The 19,963-nt window shown below is 44.7% G+C and overlaps 8 non-coding genes and 1 pseudogene across 8 annotated transcripts; 1 reads left to right on the forward strand and 8 right to left on the reverse strand.

The window, feature by feature from the left end:
* Positions 1 to 963: 963 nt before the first annotated feature.
* LOC144463119 (U1 spliceosomal RNA) lies at positions 964 to 1,127 on the forward strand. Its single transcript, XR_013491261.1, has one exon. It is a non-coding gene; the product is annotated as a U1 spliceosomal RNA (small nuclear RNA).
* A 5,665-nt stretch (positions 1,128 to 6,792) lies between these two features.
* LOC144463151 (U1 spliceosomal RNA) lies at positions 6,793 to 6,956 on the reverse strand. The gene has a single exon (XR_013491293.1). It is a non-coding gene; the product is annotated as a U1 spliceosomal RNA (small nuclear RNA).
* A 980-nt stretch (positions 6,957 to 7,936) lies between these two features.
* Positions 7,937 to 8,113, reverse strand: LOC144462910 (U2 spliceosomal RNA; annotated as a pseudogene).
* Positions 8,114 to 13,903: 5,790 nt separating this feature from the next.
* Positions 13,904 to 14,067, reverse strand: LOC144463124 (U1 spliceosomal RNA). Its single transcript, XR_013491266.1, has one exon. It is a non-coding gene; the product is annotated as a U1 spliceosomal RNA (small nuclear RNA).
* A 981-nt stretch (positions 14,068 to 15,048) lies between these two features.
* On the reverse strand, positions 15,049 to 15,239 carry LOC144463264 (U2 spliceosomal RNA). The gene has a single exon (XR_013491405.1). It is a non-coding gene; the product is annotated as a U2 spliceosomal RNA (small nuclear RNA).
* A 719-nt stretch (positions 15,240 to 15,958) lies between these two features.
* Positions 15,959 to 16,122, reverse strand: LOC144463090 (U1 spliceosomal RNA). The gene has a single exon (XR_013491232.1). It is a non-coding gene; the product is annotated as a U1 spliceosomal RNA (small nuclear RNA).
* Positions 16,123 to 17,103: 981 nt separating this feature from the next.
* Positions 17,104 to 17,294, reverse strand: LOC144462888 (U2 spliceosomal RNA). Its single transcript, XR_013491052.1, has one exon. It is a non-coding gene; the product is annotated as a U2 spliceosomal RNA (small nuclear RNA).
* A 672-nt stretch (positions 17,295 to 17,966) lies between these two features.
* LOC144463147 (U1 spliceosomal RNA) lies at positions 17,967 to 18,130 on the reverse strand. The gene has a single exon (XR_013491289.1). It is a non-coding gene; the product is annotated as a U1 spliceosomal RNA (small nuclear RNA).
* Positions 18,131 to 19,111: 981 nt separating this feature from the next.
* On the reverse strand, positions 19,112 to 19,302 carry LOC144463415 (U2 spliceosomal RNA). Its single transcript, XR_013491558.1, has one exon. It is a non-coding gene; the product is annotated as a U2 spliceosomal RNA (small nuclear RNA).
* Positions 19,303 to 19,963: the final 661 nt, after the last annotated feature.

Genomic DNA, 19,963 nt, shown 5'->3' on the forward strand with positions numbered 1-19,963 from the left:
ACAGACCACGTAGGACGTGTCTCTAATGTGCCCTCGCCTTGATTTCTTGTTTTCGCCATGCTGGCGTGCAAATTGCGTATGTGTTGACTGAGCTCCTCTACCAGGTGCGCATTTCTAATAGTCATGCGCTATGGCATCATTTACACACTTGCCCAACTTCTCTTTTTGGAACTTTGGCCGTGTTTGAACTTTTCGCCACTGTCTGGCACTTTCCTTTTGAGGACCTGTTACATGCATCTCACTGTAAAATGAATTGAACCGGTACCTGTTGAATGAGACCACTAGCTGCCAGTTCAGTCAGATGAATAGATCCATTCCCCCAACGTGAAAATCCACTCTGCATAATTTCTGCCGCTGTTTGCCACAGTCGGGTCTGTGCCGATATGTCAAAAGAAAGGCAAACACTCTTCATATGGTTGCGCCTTTATTTATAATATTATTTTCTTCTTTCCTTTAGTTTCAAACAGAGAAGCATGCGGATATATTTTTAACAAAGTGTTGTTCACACTCCAGACCAATAGGTGGCAGCAGCGGGCGGATCACGCCGTGTCTCTAATGTGAGGAGACAGGCCTGTTTTTTAGTCTTTCCGCTGACTTTTTTCTTTTAAATGCAGATCAAACAACACTTGATTGCAGTGTCATTTATCTTTGTCTGGTGTGAACTCACTTAGGTTTTTGCCTCATTTATTGGCGATCAGTGGACAGCCTGGCCATGTTAGCTTAGCTTTTACTATGGATATACAGCATGGCGTGATGAGATATGTGCCCATTTCTCTCAAATAAAATGTGAACAAGTTTTGTTCAGTCTCACTACAAAAGTGTCTCTTGTATATTAGCGTCCTGTAGATTATCAGAGCCTTTATAGTGTGTGGTTCTGGACTGGTCATTGCTATACATTGCCAGCACCATCACCTATCATCGTATGACCGTGAATGAGGCCCCTGTGTGTGAGGTGTACAAGTCATACTTACCTGGCAGGGGAGATACCATGATCAAGAAGGTGGTTCACCCAGGGCGAGGCTCGGTCATTGCACTCTAATTGAGCTGACCTCTGCCAATTCCCCAAATGTGGGAATCTCGACTGCATAATTTCTGGTAGTGGGGGACTGCGTTCGCGCTCTCCCCTGATGTGCTTGTTTAATGCAACCAACAGCTGTAGCAGCATATGGCACTAGAGAACCGTGTGCATCAAACGCCATTTCACGCTCAATCACAGGCTTTGCCCTTGCCCGTTGTGTCAGTGCAAATCGGTACCGCATCACTTCACATCTGTGCCACTACTGAAGAAGCAAAAGAAGCTCCTATGATATTGTTATATCCTCACACTCAGTCATTTAGAATAATATGTGGGTTGCAACTGATGCCCCCACCCACCGTATTAAAAGTGGGGCATTTTTCAGTGAAACGTGTCAAGTCACAGTGGCAGCGGCTCTCCGTTGTTAATATAAAGACAGTCAACGAGTAGAGACAAATCTTAAATTGTTTACTTTAGTTTGCAGATATTTATGATGGATGCACTGTATGTTTTGAAATCTTCTGAAGGTTGACAACATGCCGAAAAAAACACAGCAGATTACGACCAGTCGGCGCGAGAGACCGTGCTGTGACTCCCTCCTTTTCCGCTGACCCATTGGCAGTATCACTTTTCGGCCCGCGTTAACTCCCATAACCTTTTGTAATAAAAGTCTGCGATCGGATGCATATTTGTGTTTCCCATCAGTCATAAAACATAGAACTTCGCGTTCACAGTCTGCCGTGTGTTTTTGTAGCGATCGAAATCATATTGAACCCGCGAGCTAGAGTCACAATGACGAGACTGAGTCTCCCACTTCACTCAGCAGTCAGTATCGCTTCTCGGCCTTTTGGCTAAGACTGCGATCGCCTCCAGTTTGTGGAAAACTCTTGCCTGTCTGTGGCATTGGTTTATACACTGTTTGGAGGATATATTACCCTCTTTCTTTGTGGAAATTATTTCAGCTGATATTAATAGTTGAGACACTTACACAAAGGAAGACATTGGCCCAGAGGATTGCTAGCCTGTACTCTGTTCATGAAACATCCAGACCAGGTCAACAGGGAAAAGGCAAGTGCGCTTCTTAATTAGTTATTTATTGAACTGTTTTACCTGTCTTTAGCCATTTTAAGTAGCATTTTACAGTGTTTTAGTGTCTTTCATTTGTAGTGTGTGGTGCCTCCACCATGTCGGCTAACTATGCTGGCATGCGGAGGCACCACAGTGTCCGCTTTATACTCAGTGAGGTTGACGGAAAGCCCATGGTTATGTCAAGGCTTGATTTTTCAAGGAAACTGATTCAGAGAACCCTAAACTTCAAGCCTGATGACATAAACTGTATTGTGACTTTGCCGTCCAACAAAGGATTTGACGTGAGCTTTCATTCTGCAATTGCATTAAGAGATTTCTGGACACGATATGAAAATGAAAAGACCCAGTTTTCTGCTTTCACTGTTGAAAAACTGACTGACAATGCCTCTAAAACGGTTATTGTCAGAATGTTCAATGAGACAGTGAATGCAGACGATATTTGTTTGTGGCTGGGCAGATACTGCACTGTGAAAGGCCAGGCTACCAAGGTGAGAGATGAGGATGGCATCTGGAATTGCGCTTGGAGGATCCCCATTCAGCAATGGCAGGACCCCCAAGGCTTCCAGGGCCTGAAACAGCTACCACCAATGATAGTTCTGGGTAACAACAGGGGCTACATCCATTACCAGGGCCAGCCCAAGCTCTGCCGCAAATGTGGCGAACATGGGCACCTGGCAGAAGCATGCAAGCAGATCATTTGTGGGAAATGTAGAGAAATTGGACACACTTTTCAGGAATGCACCAACAGCAGAAAGTGCAATCTCTGTGGAGAAACTAACCACCTCTTCAGAGACTGCCCCAAGTCTTTTGCCAACAAAGTAAAAGCCACAAAGCAAACAGAAAACGGACAGAATGTTGAACAGTTAACAGAGCTAATTGAAGATGCTGGGCTGGAAAATTCAAATCTCCCGCCAAATCCTGTGATTGGCGAGCAGGGATCAGGTGAGGCGGGAGAAGGGGAGGGGCCTGCAATCGCCCCACCAGTGGAAAGTGTTGAAGAGGATGGGGTGATGCAGGCAGAGGGCAGAACTAGCACCGAACAGGAAACTGATAGCGAGGATGCCACCCTCCCCAATGCCCAGCAGGCCAAGAGGCCTATATCAGAATTGTCCTCTGACTCCCCTGCGGTGACAGAGAAGAAGGGAAGAGCTGGGGACTACTCAGACAGTTCATCTGTGGAGGAACCCAGAGTCTTCCCTTCCGATTCTCCAAATGAGGCCTCTTTCTTAACCATAGCTCTGCAATCAACCCCTAAGGACTCAAAACTCAACGCAACCCTGCGTCAGAGACCAACTCCAAGAGTCCGAAAGGGAAATGGAGTTCACCCCCCTCACTTTTCACCCATAGAAGTGAAGGAAGAACTCCATTCACATGAATGTGATTAACTGTCCTTGTTTTTAATACCTTTTAGCCTTTTAGGATGTCATACTTGTTATTTTTAACCATACTCATGACTCTCACCTTCTCAACTATTAATGTGAGAAGCGTAAAGTCGAGAGTTAGAGCTCAGACTGTTTTATCCTTTCTTAACACTTTTAAGTCAGATGTGTTTTTAATACAGGAGTGTGGCCTACCGTTTTTAAACCACTATAGAGAGTGGGAGGACTTATGGCCAAATCCATCAATCTGGAGCGGATCCAACGCAAATAAAAATGACGGAGTGGCCATTTTAATCAAAAACCCTCTCGTCTTGGTGAAGGGCAGCACTGTGGTGAGAAGCGGTCGGGCACTTTTAGCACACTTGACTTTTATGGGAAAGGATTTTAACGTCTTAAATGTTTATGGTTTTAATGAAAAAAATGACAGGTATGACCTTTTAAAAGACTTGCAGTCCCACATGCTAGGTAGGGCACCTTTAGTTGTAGGGGGAGATCTTAATTGTATTTTAAACAGGAACGATAGGAAAAGAGCAGGAGGAGATTTTAAAATTGACAAAACATCGGTTTTATTACAGGACATATGCAGGGATTTTAAACTCTTGGACTGCTTTAAAACCATGCATCCTAGAGAGGAGGGCTTCACCTGGGTCAGTGGTGATGGCACCAGAGCCTCTCGCATAGATTACATTTTATCCCGTGATTGCCCACCAACCGATGCTAGATTAACACAGGTGTTCTTTTCCGATCACGCAATGCTATCCTGCACCCTATCACTACCTTCTGGTGTGACTTCAGGAAGTGGTCTGTGGAAACTCAACTGCTCCCTTTTAGAAGATAGGGAGTTAGTTAGGCAGTATAGGGAGCAGTACAGTGAGTGGCAGACCCTTCAAGACTTTTACGATACACGTGCACACTGGTGGGAAATGGTTAAGGGACGGACCCAGACTTTCTTTAGACAGGCAGGTAAGAAGAAAAAAGATAGGGACGACAGACGCATGTTGGGACTGCAAAAACGACTCCAGAGATATTTTAACCTAAACCTACAAGGGATGGATTTTAATGAAGAAATAAAACAAGTTAAAACAGAGATGTCGATATTAGCAGAAATCAAAAGCAAAGGTGTCATTTTAAGAAGCAGGGAAAGGGAGATAGAGGAAGGGGAGAAGTGCACAAGATATTTTTTTAAGAAAATTGTAAATAAAGGGGGAAACATTTTAAAACTAAAGACAGAAAATGGGTGCACAGCGGAAACAACAGGAGAAATTAAAACAACTATAGAAACATTTTATAAAGAACTATACAGTGAAAAACCTGTGGAAACGGACACCATAACTGAAGTTTTAAAATTCATTGAACACAGAGTTGAGGACAGTGTGCTTTTAACCCAAGATTTTACACTTTTAGAGTTGAACAAAGGTCTTAAGAGCTTTAAAACAGGAAAGTCACCAGGACAAGACGGGCTTCCCTTGGAATTTTACTTGACTTTTTGGGACATTTTAGCACCTGACTTACTTGCTGTTTTTATGGATTTTGAAAGACTCGACCGACTTCCTGACAGTTTTAGAATAGGGATAGTAACCCTACTCCACAAAGACAAAGACAAGACTGACTTGAAGAACTGGAGACCTATAACGCTTTTAAATCTGGACTGTAAACTTTTTAGCAAACTCTTATCATCTCGAATGACTTTGTTTTTAGATGACTTGATTCACCCGGATCAAGCCTGTGCCATACCGGGGAGGAGGATCACCGACAGCCTCCTACTGATCCGAGACACCATCTGTTATGTGAGAGACAGAAACATCCGGCTAGTAGTTCTAAATTTAGACTTTGAGAAAGCCTTTGATCGGGTCTCGCACCAGTACCTTTTCCAGGTACTGCAAAAAATGGGGTTTCCAGAGAGATTTATAGCTTGGGTGGGGTTGCTGTACCGGGGCATTACCAGCAAATTCGTTGTTAATGGGCATCTGACAAAAGCAGTGAATATAAACTGCGGCGTCCGTCAGGGATGTCCGTTATCTGCCCTCCTCTATGTTACTTGTATCGAACCACTGGCACAGATCTTGAGAAGGGACAAACGAATCACTGGGGTTAGAGTACCAGGGAGCGGGGGACTGGACACAAAATGCATTTTATATATGGACGACATTAATATCTTATGCACTGACCTTTTATCTGTCAACAGGACACTTGACTTGACTGACTGGTTTGGACGGGCTTCTGGGTCAAAGCTTAACAGGAGCAAGACCCAAGCCCAGTTTTATGGACCCTGGGAAATGACTGAGATGACAAGACTCCCCCTGACTGTGACCCAGACTGACCAGAGGATACTCGGGGTCAAATTTGATAGGGAGGGGGGAGGGGAAACTAATTGGCCAGACATGGTAGGGAAAGTTAGGCAGAGACTGGGGTACTGGAGACTTAGGGGACTGACGATGGAAGGAAAGGTTTTAATCATCAAAGCAGTGATTTTACCTTTGCTTGGTTGTGGCGCGCCTGAGTCGGTGAGGCACTTGCTCTGGGAGTGCAGTGCTGCCGTAGACCAGTGGGCAACAGCCGACTCCTTAAAATTCCCGTACTTGCCAGCAAGGGAGGTCCTCACAGCACCGTTGGTAATGTATGGGGTGAGCCAAGAACACATTCCAACCTGTGACTTCGCCAAACAGTGGCTCACCCTGGCCGCCATCAAATACGCCATATGGACCTCCAGAAACTTGCTGGCAAGAAAGCACATGCAGATCCCCCCTGCGGCTGCGATCCGAATGGCCGCAGCAATGGTCAAAGAGGCCGAAGCTGCAGGTGGCAGGCCTAGGACGCAGCCACAAAGAAGACCATTCGGTCTTGCCCATTCGGATGAAGGAGTCGGAGCTACACAGGAAAAGGTCAAAGCAGCAGCGGCCTGACTCTCCGGGTGAGGCAGGTGGGAAGGAGCTTCAGGGTGGGGATCTCCTCTGAGCACCAGGACAGGATCCCGAGAGACCAAACTGTTTGGGGGAGCGGAATGAGTTACCCTTGGTAGGGATTCTTTCCGCTCCTGCACTGCAAAGGACAGAAGACATTTTAACTTTTGCACTCCCCTTTACAGACTTTTATTGTGGACACTCGACACATTGGACATTCATTGAAGAAACGCTTTTATGTAAACCTTTAACTTGTGACAATTTTATCTGTAATATTTCTTAAAAGATTTTTTTTTAATCGTTTAAGCTTGGTTTTTTACAGATTACATTATTTATCATTGTTTTGTCACTTTTATAACTTAAAATTGTATGCCTTAAACATTTGAAGGTTTATGTAAAACGTCTGATATAAGTGTCAATAAAAAAATTTTCCCCCACTACCAGAAATTATGCAGTCCAGATTCCCACATTTGGGGAATTCGCAGAGGTCAGCTCAATCGGAGTGCAGTGACCGAGCCTCGCCCTGGGTGAACCACCTTCTTGATCATGGTATCTCCCCTGCCAGGTAAGTATGACTTGTACACCTCACACACAGGGGCCTCATTCACGGTCATACGATGATAGGTGATGGTGCTGGCAATGTATAGCAATGACCAGTCCAGAACCACACACTATAAAGGCTCTGATAATCTACAGGACGCTAATATACAAGAGACACTTTTGTAGTGAGACTGAACAAAACTTGTTCACATTTTACTTGAGAGAAATGGGCACATATCTCATCACGCCATGCTGTATATCCATAGTAAAAGCTAAGCTAACATGGCCAGGCTGTCCATTGATCGCCAATAAATGAGGCAAAAACCTAAGTGAGTTCACACCAGACAAAGATAAATGACACTGCAATCAAGTGTTGTTTGATCTGCATTTAAAAGAAAAAAGTCAGCGGAAAGACTAAAAAACAGGCCTGTCTCCTCACATTAGAGACACGGCGTGATCCGCCCGCTGCTGCCACCTATTGGTCTGGAGTGTGAACAACACTTTGTTAAAAATATATCCGCATGCTTCTCTGTTTGAAACTAAAGGAAAGAAGAAAATAATATTATAAATAAAAGCGCAACCATATGAAGAGTGTTTGCCTTTCTTTTGACATATCGGCACAGACCCGACTGTGGCAAACAGCGGCAGAAATTATGCAGAGTGGATTTTCACGTTGGGGGAATGGATCTATTCATCTGACTGAACTGGCAGCTAGTGGTCTCACTCAACAGGTACCGGTTCAATTCATTTTACAGTGAGATGCATGTAACAGGTCCTCAAAAGGAAAGTGCCAGACAGTGGCGAAAAGTTCAAACACGGCCAAAGTTCCAAAAAGAGAAGTTGGGCAAGTGTGTAAATGATGCCATAGCGCATGACTATTAGAAATGCGCACCTGGTAGAGGAGCTCAGTCAACACATACGCAATTTGCACGCTAGCATGGCAAAAACAAGAAATCAAGGCGAGGGCACATTAGAGACACGACCTACATGGTCTGTTTTCAACACGTTGAGGGAGGGGATGCACCGTTCCTGGAAGTGCTGCTATACCAGGTGGATGCGTGGAGTGGACGGGGCAAGCCCCTTTTCCATCTCCCTGTTCCAAAAAGCAATTTAATATATGGTCCCCGGGTAGGGGACGTATCAGATATTAAACTGATAAGAACAGATTTTTTTTTCTTTTGAAAATTTTTTATTGACACTTATATCAGACGTTTTACATAAACCTTCAAATGTTTAAAGCATACAATTTTAAGTTATAAAAGTGACAAAACAATGATAAATAATGTAATCTGTAAAAAACCAAGCTTAAACGATTAAAAAAAAAATCTTTTAAGAAATATTACAGATAAAATTGTCACAAGTTAAAGGTTTACATAAAAGCGTTTCTTCAATGAATGTCCAATGTGTCGAGTGTCCACAATAAAAGTCTGTAAAGGGGAGTGCAAAAGTTAAAATGTCTTCTGTCCTTTGCAGTGCAGGAGCGGAAAGAATCCCTACCAAGGGTAACTCATTCCGCTCCCCCAAACAGTTTGGTCTCTCGGGATCCTGTCCTGGTGCTCAGAGGAGATCCCCACCCTGAAGCTCCTTCCCACCTGCCTCACCCGGAGAGTCAGGCCGCTGAGTCTGTTTGGGAGAGCGGAATGGTTCACGTTGCGCCAAACTGATGATGGCTCGCCAAATGTGAGCCAGCGCACTGGACTCACTGGTTCCCGCTCCTGCACAACAGAGATAAGAGAGCGTTGGTTAGATAAAATTTGCAACTCCTCCTGCTCAAGATTAAAACAACATAGAAAGGACTGGATAACAGCATAAGCTGGTGGTAAGTTAAAGGACACAGGCACTTTAAGATCACTGGTTAAAATCTTGATTTTCCTGAGGTAGGTCCCCATCCAGAACCGTGTCATTGCTGCTGTCTTGGGGTTTCTGGATGGGGCTGTAGCGGCTGTGATATGAAGTGTGGTGTATCTGCTTCCTAAAAACAAGTGTAGGTCCGGCACTGCTTTTCCTCCTTTTTCTTTTGGCTTCTTCATGATGTCCCTCTTTAGTCGTTCCCACTTTGACCCCCACAGGAAATAAAAAATGGCACGCTCAAGGTCCAATATTGCTTTTCTAGGTGGGATAAAAACAGAACTGGTAAGTAAAAGCAAAGGTAAAATCACTGCTTTGATGATTAAAACCTTTCCTTCCATCGTCAGTCCCCTAAGTCTCCAGTACCCCAGTCTCTGCCTAACTTTCCCTACCATGTCTGGCCAATTAGTTTCCCCTCCCCCCTCCCTATCAAATTTGACCCCGAGTATCCTCTGGTCAGTCTGGGTCACAGTCAGGGGGAGTCTTGTCATCTCAGTCATTTCCCAGGGTCCATAAAACTGGGCTTGGGTCTTGCTCCTGTTAAGCTTTGACCCAGAAGCCCGTCCAAACCAGTCAGTCAAGTCAAGTGTCCTGTTGACAGATAAAAGGTCAGTGCATAAGATATTAATGTCGTCCATATATAAAATGCATTTTGTGTCCAGTCCCCCGCTCCCTGGTACTCTAACCCCAGTGATTCGTTTGTCCCTTCTCAAGATCTGTGCCAGTGGTTCGATACAAGTAACATAGAGGAGGGCAGATAACGGACATCCCTGACGGACGCCGCAGTTTATATTCACTGCTTTTGTCAGATGCCCATTAACAACGAATTTGCTGGTAATGCCCCGGTACAGCAACCCCACCCAAGCTATAAATCTCTCTGGAAACCCCATTTTTTGCAGTACCTGGAAAAGGTACTGGTGCGAGACCCGATCAAAGGCTTTCTCAAAGTCTAAATTTAGAACTACTAGCCGGATGTTTCTGTCTCTCACATAACAGATGGTGTCTCGGATCAGTAGGAGGCTGTCGGTGATCCTCCTCCCCGGTATGGCACAGGCTTGATCCGGGTGAATCAAGTCATCTAAAAACAAAGTCATTCGAGATGATAAGAGTTTGCTAAAAAGTTTACAGTCCAGATTTAAAAGCGTTATAGGTCTCCAGTTCTTCAAGTCAGTCTTGTCTTTGTCTTTGTGGAGTAGGGTTACTATCCCTATTCTAAAACTGTCAGGAAGTCGGTCGAGTCTTTCAAAATCCATAAAAACAGCAAGTAAGTCAGGTGCTAAAATGTCCCAAAAAGTCAAGTAAAATTCCAAGGGAAGCCCGTCTTGTCCTGGTGACTTTCCTGTTTTAAAGCTCTTAAGACCTTTGTTCAACTCTAAAAGTGTAAAATCTTGGGTTAAAAGCACACTGTCCTCAACTCTGTGTTCAATGAATTTTAAAACTTCAGTTATGGTGTCCGTTTCCACAGGTTTTTCACTGTATAGTTCTTTATAAAATGTTTCTATAGTTGTTTTAATTTCTCCTGTTGTTTCCGCTGTGCACCCATTTTCTGTCTTTAGTTTTAAAATGTTTCCCCCTTTATTTACAATTTTCTTAAAAAAATATCTTGTGCACTTCTCCCCTTCCTCTATCTCCCTTTCCCTGCTTCTTAAAATGACACCTTTGCTTTTGATTTCTGCTAATATCGACATCTCTGTTTTAACTTGTTTTATTTCTTCATTAAAATCCATCCCTTGTAGGTTTAGGTTAAAATATCTCTGGAGTCGTTTTTGCAGTCCCAACATGCGTCTGTCGTCCCTATCTTTTTTCTTCTTACCTGCCTGTCTAAAGAAAGTCTGGGTCCGTCCCTTAACCATTTCCCACCAGTGTGCACGTGTATCGTAAAAGTCTTGAAGGGTCTGCCACTCACTGTACTGCTCCCTATACTGCCTAACTAACTCCCTATCTTCTAAAAGGGAGCAGTTGAGTTTCCACAGACCACTTCCTGAAGTCACACCAGAAGGTAGTGATAGGGTGCAGGATAGCATTGCGTGATCGGAAAAGAACACCTGTGTTAATCTAGCATCGGTTGGTGGGCAATCACGGGATAAAATGTAATCTATGCGAGAGGCTCTGGTGCCATCACCACTGACCCAGGTGAAGCCCTCCTCTCTAGGATGCATGGTTTTAAAGCAGTCCAAGAGTTTAAAATCCCTGCATATGTCCTGTAATAAAACCGATGTTTTGTCAATTTTAAAATCTCCTCCTGCTCTTTTCCTATCGTTCCTGTTTAAAATACAATTAAGATCTCCCCCTACAACTAAAGGTGCCCTACCTAGCATGTGGGACTGCAAGTCTTTTAAAAGGTCATACCTGTCATTTTTTTCATTAAAACCATAAACATTTAAGACGTTAAAATCCTTTCCCATAAAAGTCAAGTGTGCTAAAAGTGCCCGACCGCTTCTCACCACAGTGCTGCCCTTCACCAAGACGAGAGGGTTTTTGATTAAAATGGCCACTCCGTCATTTTTATTTGCGTTGGATCCGCTCCAGATTGATGGATTTGGCCATAAGTCCTCCCACTCTCTATAGTGGTTTAAAAACGGTAGGCCACACTCCTGTATTAAAAACACATCTGACTTAAAAGTGTTAAGAAAGGATAAAACAGTCTGAGCTCTAACTCTCGACTTTACGCTTCTCACATTAATAGTTGAGAAGGTGAGAGTCATGAGTATGGTTAAAAATAACAAGTATGACATCCTAAAAGGCTAAAAGGTATTAAAAACAAGGACAGTTAATCACATTCATGTGAATGGAGTTCTTCCTTCACTTCTATGGGTGAAAAGTGAGGGGGGTGAACTCCATTTCCCTTTCGGACTCTTGGAGTTGGTCTCTGACGCAGGGTTGCGTTGAGTTTTGAGTCCTTAGGGGTTGATTGCAGAGCTATGGTTAAGAAAGAGGCCTCATTTGGAGAATCGGAAGGGAAGACTCTGGGTTCCTCCACAGATGAACTGTCTGAGTAGTCCCCAGCTCTTCCCTTCTTCTCTGTCACCGCAGGGGAGTCAGAGGACAATTCTGATATAGGCCTCTTGGCCTGCTGGGCATTGGGGAGGGTGGCATCCTCGCTATCAGTTTCCTGTTCGGTGCTAGTTCTGCCCTCTGCCTGCATCACCCCATCCTCTTCAACACTTTCCACTGGTGGGGCGATTGCAGGCCCCTCCCCTTCTCCCGCCTCACCTGATCCCTGCTCGCCAATCACAGGATTTGGCGGGAGATTTGAATTTTCCAGCCCAGCATCTTCAATTAGCTCTGTTAACTGTTCAACATTCTGTCCGTTTTCTGTTTGCTTTGTGGCTTTTACTTTGTTGGCAAAAGACTTGGGGCAGTCTCTGAAGAGGTGGTTAGTTTCTCCACAGAGATTGCACTTTCTGCTGTTGGTGCATTCCTGAAAAGTGTGTCCAATTTCTCTACATTTCCCACAAATGATCTGCTTGCATGCTTCTGCCAGGTGCCCATGTTCGCCACATTTGCGGCAGAGCTTGGGCTGGCCCTGGTAATGGATGTAGCCCCTGTTGTTACCCAGAACTATCATTGGTGGTAGCTGTTTCAGGCCCTGGAAGCCTTGGGGGTCCTGCCATTGCTGAATGGGGATCCTCCAAGCGCAATTCCAGATGCCATCCTCATCTCTCACCTTGGTAGCCTGGCCTTTCACAGTGCAGTATCTGCCCAGCCACAAACAAATATCGTCTGCATTCACTGTCTCATTGAACATTCTGACAATAACCGTTTTAGAGGCATTGTCAGTCAGTTTTTCAACAGTGAAAGCAGAAAACTGTGTCTTTTCATTTTCATATCGTGTCCAGAAATCTCTTAATGCAATTGCAGAATGAAAGCTCACGTCAAATCCTTTGTTGGACGGCAAAGTCACAATACAGTTTATGTCATCAGGCTTGAAGTTTAGGGTTCTCTGAATCAGTTTCCTTGAAAAATCAAGCCTTGACATAACCATGGGCTTTCCGTCAACCTCACTGAGTATAAAGCGGACACTGTGGTGCCTCCGCATGCCAGCATAGTTAGCCGACATGGTGGAGGCACCACACACTACAAATAAAAGACACTAAAACACTGTAAAATGCTACTTAAAATGGCTAAAGACAGGTAAAACAGTTCAATAAATAACTAATTAAGAAGCGCACTTGCCTTTTCCCTGTTGACCTGGTCTGGATGTTTCATGAACAGAGTACAGGCTAGCAATCCTCTGGGCCAATGTCTTCCTTTGTGTAAGTGTCTCAACTATTAATATCAGCTGAAATAATTTCCACAAAGAAAGAGGGTAATATATCCTCCAAACAGTGTATAAACCAATGCCACAGACAGGCAAGAGTTTTCCACAAACTGGAGGCGATCGCAGTCTTAACCAAAAGGCCGAGAAGCGATACTGACTGCTGAGTGAAGTGGGAGACTCAGTCTCGTCATTGAGACTCTAGCTCGCGGGTTCAATATGATTTCGATCGCTACAAAAACACACGGCAGACTGTGAACGTGAAGTTCGATGTTTTATGACTGATGGGCAACACAAATATGCATCCGATCGCAGACTTTTATTACAAAAGGTTATGGGAGTTAACGCGGGCCGAAAAGTGATACTGCCAATGGGTCAGCGGAAAAGGAGGGAGTCACAGCACGGTCTCTCGCGCCGACTGGTCGTAATCTGCTGTGTTTTTTTCGGCATGTTGTCAACCTTCAGAAGATTTCAAAACATACAGTGCATCCATCATAAATATCTGCAAACTAAAGTAAACAATTTAAGATTTGTCTCTACTCGTTGACTGTCTTTATATTAACAACGGAGAGCCGCTGCCACTGTGACTTGACGCGTTTCACTGAAAAATGCCCCACTTTTAATACGGTGGGCGGGGGCATCAGTTGCAACCCACATATTATTCTAAATGACTGAGTGTGAAGATATAACAATATCATAGGAGCTTGTTTTGCTTCTTCAGTAGTGGCACAGATGTGAAGTGATGCGGTACCGACTTGCTCTGACACAACGGGCAAGGGCAAAGCCTGTGATTGAGCGTGAAATGGCGTTTGATGCACGCGGTTCTCTAGTGCCATATGCTGCCACAGCTGTTGGTTGCATTAAACAAGCACATCAGGGGAGAGCGCGAACGCAGTCCCCCACTACCAGAAATTATGCAGTCCAGATTCCCACATTTGGGGAATTCGCAGAGGTCAGCTCAATCGGAGTGCAGTGACCGAGCCTCGCCCTGGGTGAACCACCTTCTTGATCATGGTATCTCTCCTGCCAGGTAAGTATGACTTGTACACCTCACACACAGGGGCCTCATTCACGGTCATACGATGATAGGTGATGGTGCTGGCAATGTATAGCAATGACCAGTCCAGAACCACACACTATAAAGGCTCTGATAATCTACAGGACGCTAATATACAAGAGACACTTTTGTAGTGAGACTGAACAAAACTTGTTCACATTTTACTTGAGAGAAATGGGCACATATCTCATCACGCCATGCTGTATATCCATAGTAAAAGCTAAGCTAACATGGCCAGGCTGTCCATTGATCGCCAATAAATGAGGCAAAAACCTAAGTGAGTTCACACCAGACAAAGATAAATGACACTGCAATCAAGTGTTGTTTGATCTGCATTTAAAAGAAAAAAGTCAGCGGAAAGACTAAAAAACAGGCCTGTCTCCTCACATTAGAGACACGGCGTGATCCGCCCGCTGCTGCCACCTATTGGTCTGGAGTGTGAACAACACTTTGTTAAAAATATATCCACATGCTTCTCTGTTTGAAACTAAAGGAAAGAAGAAAATAATATTATAAATAAAAGCGCAACCATATGAAGAGTGTTTGCCTTTCTTTTGACATATCGGCACAGACCCGACTGTGGCAAACAGCGGCAGAAATTATGCAGAGTGGATTTTCACGTTGGGGGAATGGATCTATTCATCTGACTGAACTGGCAGCTAGTGGTCTCACTCAACAGGTACCGGTTCAATTCATTTTACAGTGAGATGCATGTAACAGGTCCTCAAAAGGAAAGTGCCAGACAGTGGCGAAAAGTTCAAACACGGCCAAAGTTCCAAAAAGAGAAGTTGGGCAAGTGTGTAAATGATGCCATAGCGCATGACTATTAGAAATGCGCACCTGGTAGAGGGGCTCAGTCAACACATACGCAATTTGCACGCTAGCATGGCGAAAACAAGAAATCAAGGCGAGGGCACATTAGAGACACGTCCTACGTGGTCTGTTTTCAACACGTTGAGGGAGTGGGGTGCACCGTTTCTGGAAGTGCTGCAATACCAGGTCGATGCGTGGAGTGGACGGGGCAAGCCCCTTTTCCATCTCCCTGTTGCAAAAAGCAATTTAATATATGGTCCCCGGGTAGGGGACGTATCAGATATTAAACTGATAAGAACAGATACTACACTTGATCTTAGCCAAAAGGCCGAGAAGCGATACTGACTGCTGAGTGAAGTGGGAGACTCAGTCTCCTCATTGTGACTCTAGCTCGCGGGTTCAATATGATTTCGATCGCTACAAAAACACACGGCAGACTGTGAACGTGAAGTTCGATGTTTTATGACTGATGGGCAACACAAATATGCATCCGATCGCAGACTTTTATTACAAAAGGTTATGGGAGTTAACGCGGGCCGAAAAGTGATACTGCCAATGGGTCAGCGGAAAAGGAGGGAGTCACAGCACGGTCTCTCGCGCCGACTGGTCGTAATCTGCTGTGTTTTTTTCGGCATGTTGTCAACCTTCAGAAGATTTCAAAACATACAGTGCATCCATCATAAATATCTGCAAACTAAAGTAAACAATTTAAGATTTGTCTCTACTCGTTGACTGTCTTTATATTAACAATGGAGAGCCGCTGCCACTGTGACTTGACACGTTTCACTGAAAAATGCCCCACTTTTAATACGGTGGGTGGGGGCATCAGTTGCAACCCACATATTATTCTAAATGACTGAGTGTGAGGATATAACAATATCATAGGAGCTTCTTTTGCTTCTTCAGTAGTGGCACAGATGTGAAGTGATGCGGTACCGACTTGCACTGACACAACGGGCAAGGGCAAAGCCTGTGATTGAGCGTGAAATGGCGTTTGATGCACGCGGTTCTCTAGTGCCATATGCTGCCACAGCTGTTGGTTGCACTAAACAAGCACATCAGGGGAGAGCGCGAACGCAGTCCCCCACTACCAGAAATTATGCAGTCCAGATTCCCACATTTGGGGAATTCGCAGAGGTCAGCTCAATCGGAGTGCAGTGACCGAGCCTCGCCCTGGGTGAACCACCTTCTTGATCATGGTATCTCCCCTGCCAGGTAAGTATGACTTGTACACCTCACACACAGGGGCCTCATTCACGGTCATACGATGATAGGTGATGGTGCTGGCAATGTATAGCAATGACCAGTCCAGAACCACACACTATAAAGGCTCTGATAATCTACAGGACGCTAATATACAAGAGACACTTTTGTAGTGAGACTGAACAAAACTTGTTCACATTTTACTTGAGAGAAATGGGCACATATCTCATCACGCCATGCTGTATATCCATAGTAAAAGCTAAGCTAACATGGCCAGGCTGTCCATTGATCGCCAATAAATGAGGCAAAAACCTAAGTGAGTTCACACCAGACAAAGATAAATGACACTGCAATCAAGTGTTGTTTGATCTGCATTTAAAAGAAAAAAGTCAGCGGAAAGACTAAAAAACAGGCCTGTCTCCTCACATTAGAGACACGGCGTGATCCGCCCGCTGCTGCCACCTATTGGTCTGGAGTGTGAACAACACTTTGTTAAAAATATATCCACATGCTTCTCTGTTTGAAACTAAAGGAAAGAAGAAAATAATATTATAAATAAAAGCGCAACCATATGAAGAGTGTTTGCCTTTCTTTTGACATATCGGCACAGACCCGACTGTGGCAAACAGCGGCAGAAATTATGCAGAGTGGATTTTCACGTTGGGGGAATGGATCTATTCATCTGACTGAACTGGCAGCTAGTGGTCTCACTCAACAGGTACCGGTTCAATTCATTTTACAGTGAGATGCATGTAACAGGTCCTCAAAAGGAAAGTGCCAGACAGTGGCGAAAAGTTCAAACACGGCCAAAGTTCCAAAAAGAGAAGTTGGGCAAGTGTGTAAATGATGCCATAGCGCATGACTATTAGAAATGCGCACCTGGTAGAGGGCCTCAGTCAACACATACGCAATTTGCACGCTAGCATGGCGAAAACAAGAAATCAAGGCGAGGGCACATTAGAGACACGTCCTACGTGGTCTGTTTTCAACACGTTGAGGGAGGGGGGTGCACCGTTTCTGGAAGTGCTGCAATACCAGGTCGATGCGTGGAGTGGACGGGGCAAGCCCCTTTTCCATCTCCCTGTTCCAAAAAGCAATTTAATATATGGTCCCCGGGTAGGGGATGTATCGGATATTAAACTGATAAGAACAGATACTACACTTGATCTTAGCCAAAAGGCCGAGACTCAGTCTCCTCATTGAGACTCTAGCTCGCGGGTTCAATATGATTTCGATCGCTACAAAAACACACGGCAGACTGTGAACGTGAAGTTCGATGTTTTATGACTGATGGGCAACACAAATATGCATCCGATCGCAGACTTTTATTACAAAAGGTTATGGGAGTTAACGCGGGCCGAAAAGTGATACTGCCAATGGGTCAGCGGAAAAGGAGGGAGTCACAGCACGGTCTCTCGCGCCGACTGGTCGTAATCTGCTGTGTTTTTTTCGGCATGTTGTCAACCTTCAGAAGATTTCAAAACATACAGTGCATCCATCATAAATATCTGCAAACTAAATTTGTCTCTACTCGTTGACTGTCTTTATATTAACAACGGAGAGCCGCTGCCACTGTGACTTGACGCGTTTCACTGAAATTGCCCCACTTTTAATACGGTGGGCGGGGGCATCAGTTGCAACCCACATATTATTCTAAATGACTGAGTGTGAGGATATAACAATATCATAGGAGCTTGTTTTGCTTCTTCAGTAGTGGCACAGATGTGAAGTGATGCGGTACCGACTTGCACTGACACAACGGGCAAGGGCAAAGCCTGTGATTGAGCGTGAAATGGCGTTTGATGCACGCGGTTCTCTAGTGCCATATGCTGCCACAGCTGTTGGTTGCACTAAACAAGCACATCAGGGGAGAGCGCGAACGCAGTCCCCCACTACCAGAAATTATGCAGTCCAGATTCCCACATTTGGGGAATTCGCAGAGGTCAGCTCAATCGGGGTGCAGTGACCGAGCCTCGCCCTGGGTGAACCACCTTCTTGATCATGGTATCTCTCCTGGCAGGTAAGTATGACTTGTACACCTCACACACAGGGGCCTCATTCACGGTCATACGATGATAGGTGATGGTGCTGGCAATGTATAGCAATGACCAGTCCAGAACCACACACTATAAAGGCTCTGATAATCTACAGGACGCTAATATACAAGAGACACTTTTGTAGTGAGACTGAACAAAACTTGTTCACATTTTACTTGAGAGAAATGGGCACATATCTCATCACGCCATGCTGTATATCCATAGTAAAAGCTAAGCTAACATGGCCAGGCTGTCCATTGATCGCCAATAAATGAGGCAAAAACCTAAGTGAGTTCACACCAGACAAAGATAAATGACACTGCAATCAAGTGTTGTTTGATCTGCATTTAAAAGAAAAAAGTCAGCGGAAAGACTAAAAAACAGGCCTGTCTCCTCACATTAGAGACACGGCGTGATCCGCCCGCTGCTGCCACCTATTGGTCTGGAGTGTGAACAACACTTTGTTAAAAATATATCCACATGCTTCTCTGTTTGAAACTAAAGGAAAGAAGAAAATAATATTATAAATAAAAGCGCAACCATATGAAGAGTGTTTGCCTTTCTTTTGACATATCGGCACAGACCCGACTGTGGCAAACAGCGGCAGAAATTATGCAGAGTGGATTTTCACGTTGGGGGAATGGATCTATTCATCTGACTGAACTGGCAGCTAGTGGTCTCACTCAACAGGTACCGGTTCAATTCATTTTACAGTGAGATGCATGTAACAGGTCCTCAAAAGGAAAGTGCCAGACAGTGGCGAAAAGTTCAAACACGGCCAAAGTTCCAAAAAGAGAAGTTGGGCAAGTGTGTAAATCATGCCATAGCGCATGACTATTAGAAATGCGCACCTGGTAGAGGGCCTCAGTCAACACATACGCAATTTGCACGCTAGCATGGCGAAAACAAGAAATCAAGGCGAGGGCACATTAGAGACACGTCCTACGTGGTCTGTTTTCAACACGTTGAGGGAGGGGGGTGCACCGTTTCTGGAAGTGCTGCAATAACAGGTCGATGCGTGGAGTGGACGGGGCAAGCCCCTTTTCCATCTCCCTGTTCCAAAAAGCAATTTAATATATGGTCCCCGGGTAGGGGATGTATCGGATATTAAACTGATAAGAACAGATACTACACTTGATCTTAGCCAAAAGGCCGAGAAGCGATACTGACTGCTGAGTGAAGTGGGAGACTCAGTCTCCTCATTGAGACTCTAGCTCGCGGGTTCAATATGATTTCGATCGCTACAAAAACACACGGCAGACTGTGAACGTGAAGTTCGATGTTTTATGACTGATGGGCAACACAAATATGCATCCGATCGCAGACTTTTATTACAAAAGGTTATGGGAGTTAACGCGGGCCGAAAAGTGATACTGCCAATGGGTCAGCGGAAAAGGAGGGAGTCACAGCACGGTCTCTCGCGCCGACTGGTCGTAATCTGCTGTGTTTTTTTCGGCATGTTGTCAACCTTCAGAAGATTTCAAAACATACAGTGCATCCATCATAAATATCTGCAAACTAAAGTAAACAATTTAAGATTTGTCTCTACTCGTTGACTGTCTTTATATTAACAACGGAGAGCCGCTGCCACTGTGACTTGACGCGTTTCACTGAAAAATGCCCCACTTTTAATACGGTGGGCGGGGGCATCAGTTGCAACCCACATATTATTCTAAATGACTGAGTGTGAGGATATAACAATATCATAGGAGCTTCTTTTGCTTCTTCAGTAGTGGCACAGATGTGAAGTGATGCGGTACCGACTTGCACTGACACAACGGGCAAGGGCAAAGCCTGTGATTGAGCGTGAAATGGCGTTTGATGC

The sequence above is a fragment of the Epinephelus lanceolatus genome, chromosome 4, assembly GCF_041903045.1.
Source record: "Epinephelus lanceolatus isolate andai-2023 chromosome 4, ASM4190304v1, whole genome shotgun sequence".
NCBI lineage: Eukaryota > Metazoa > Chordata > Actinopteri > Perciformes > Serranidae > Epinephelus > Epinephelus lanceolatus.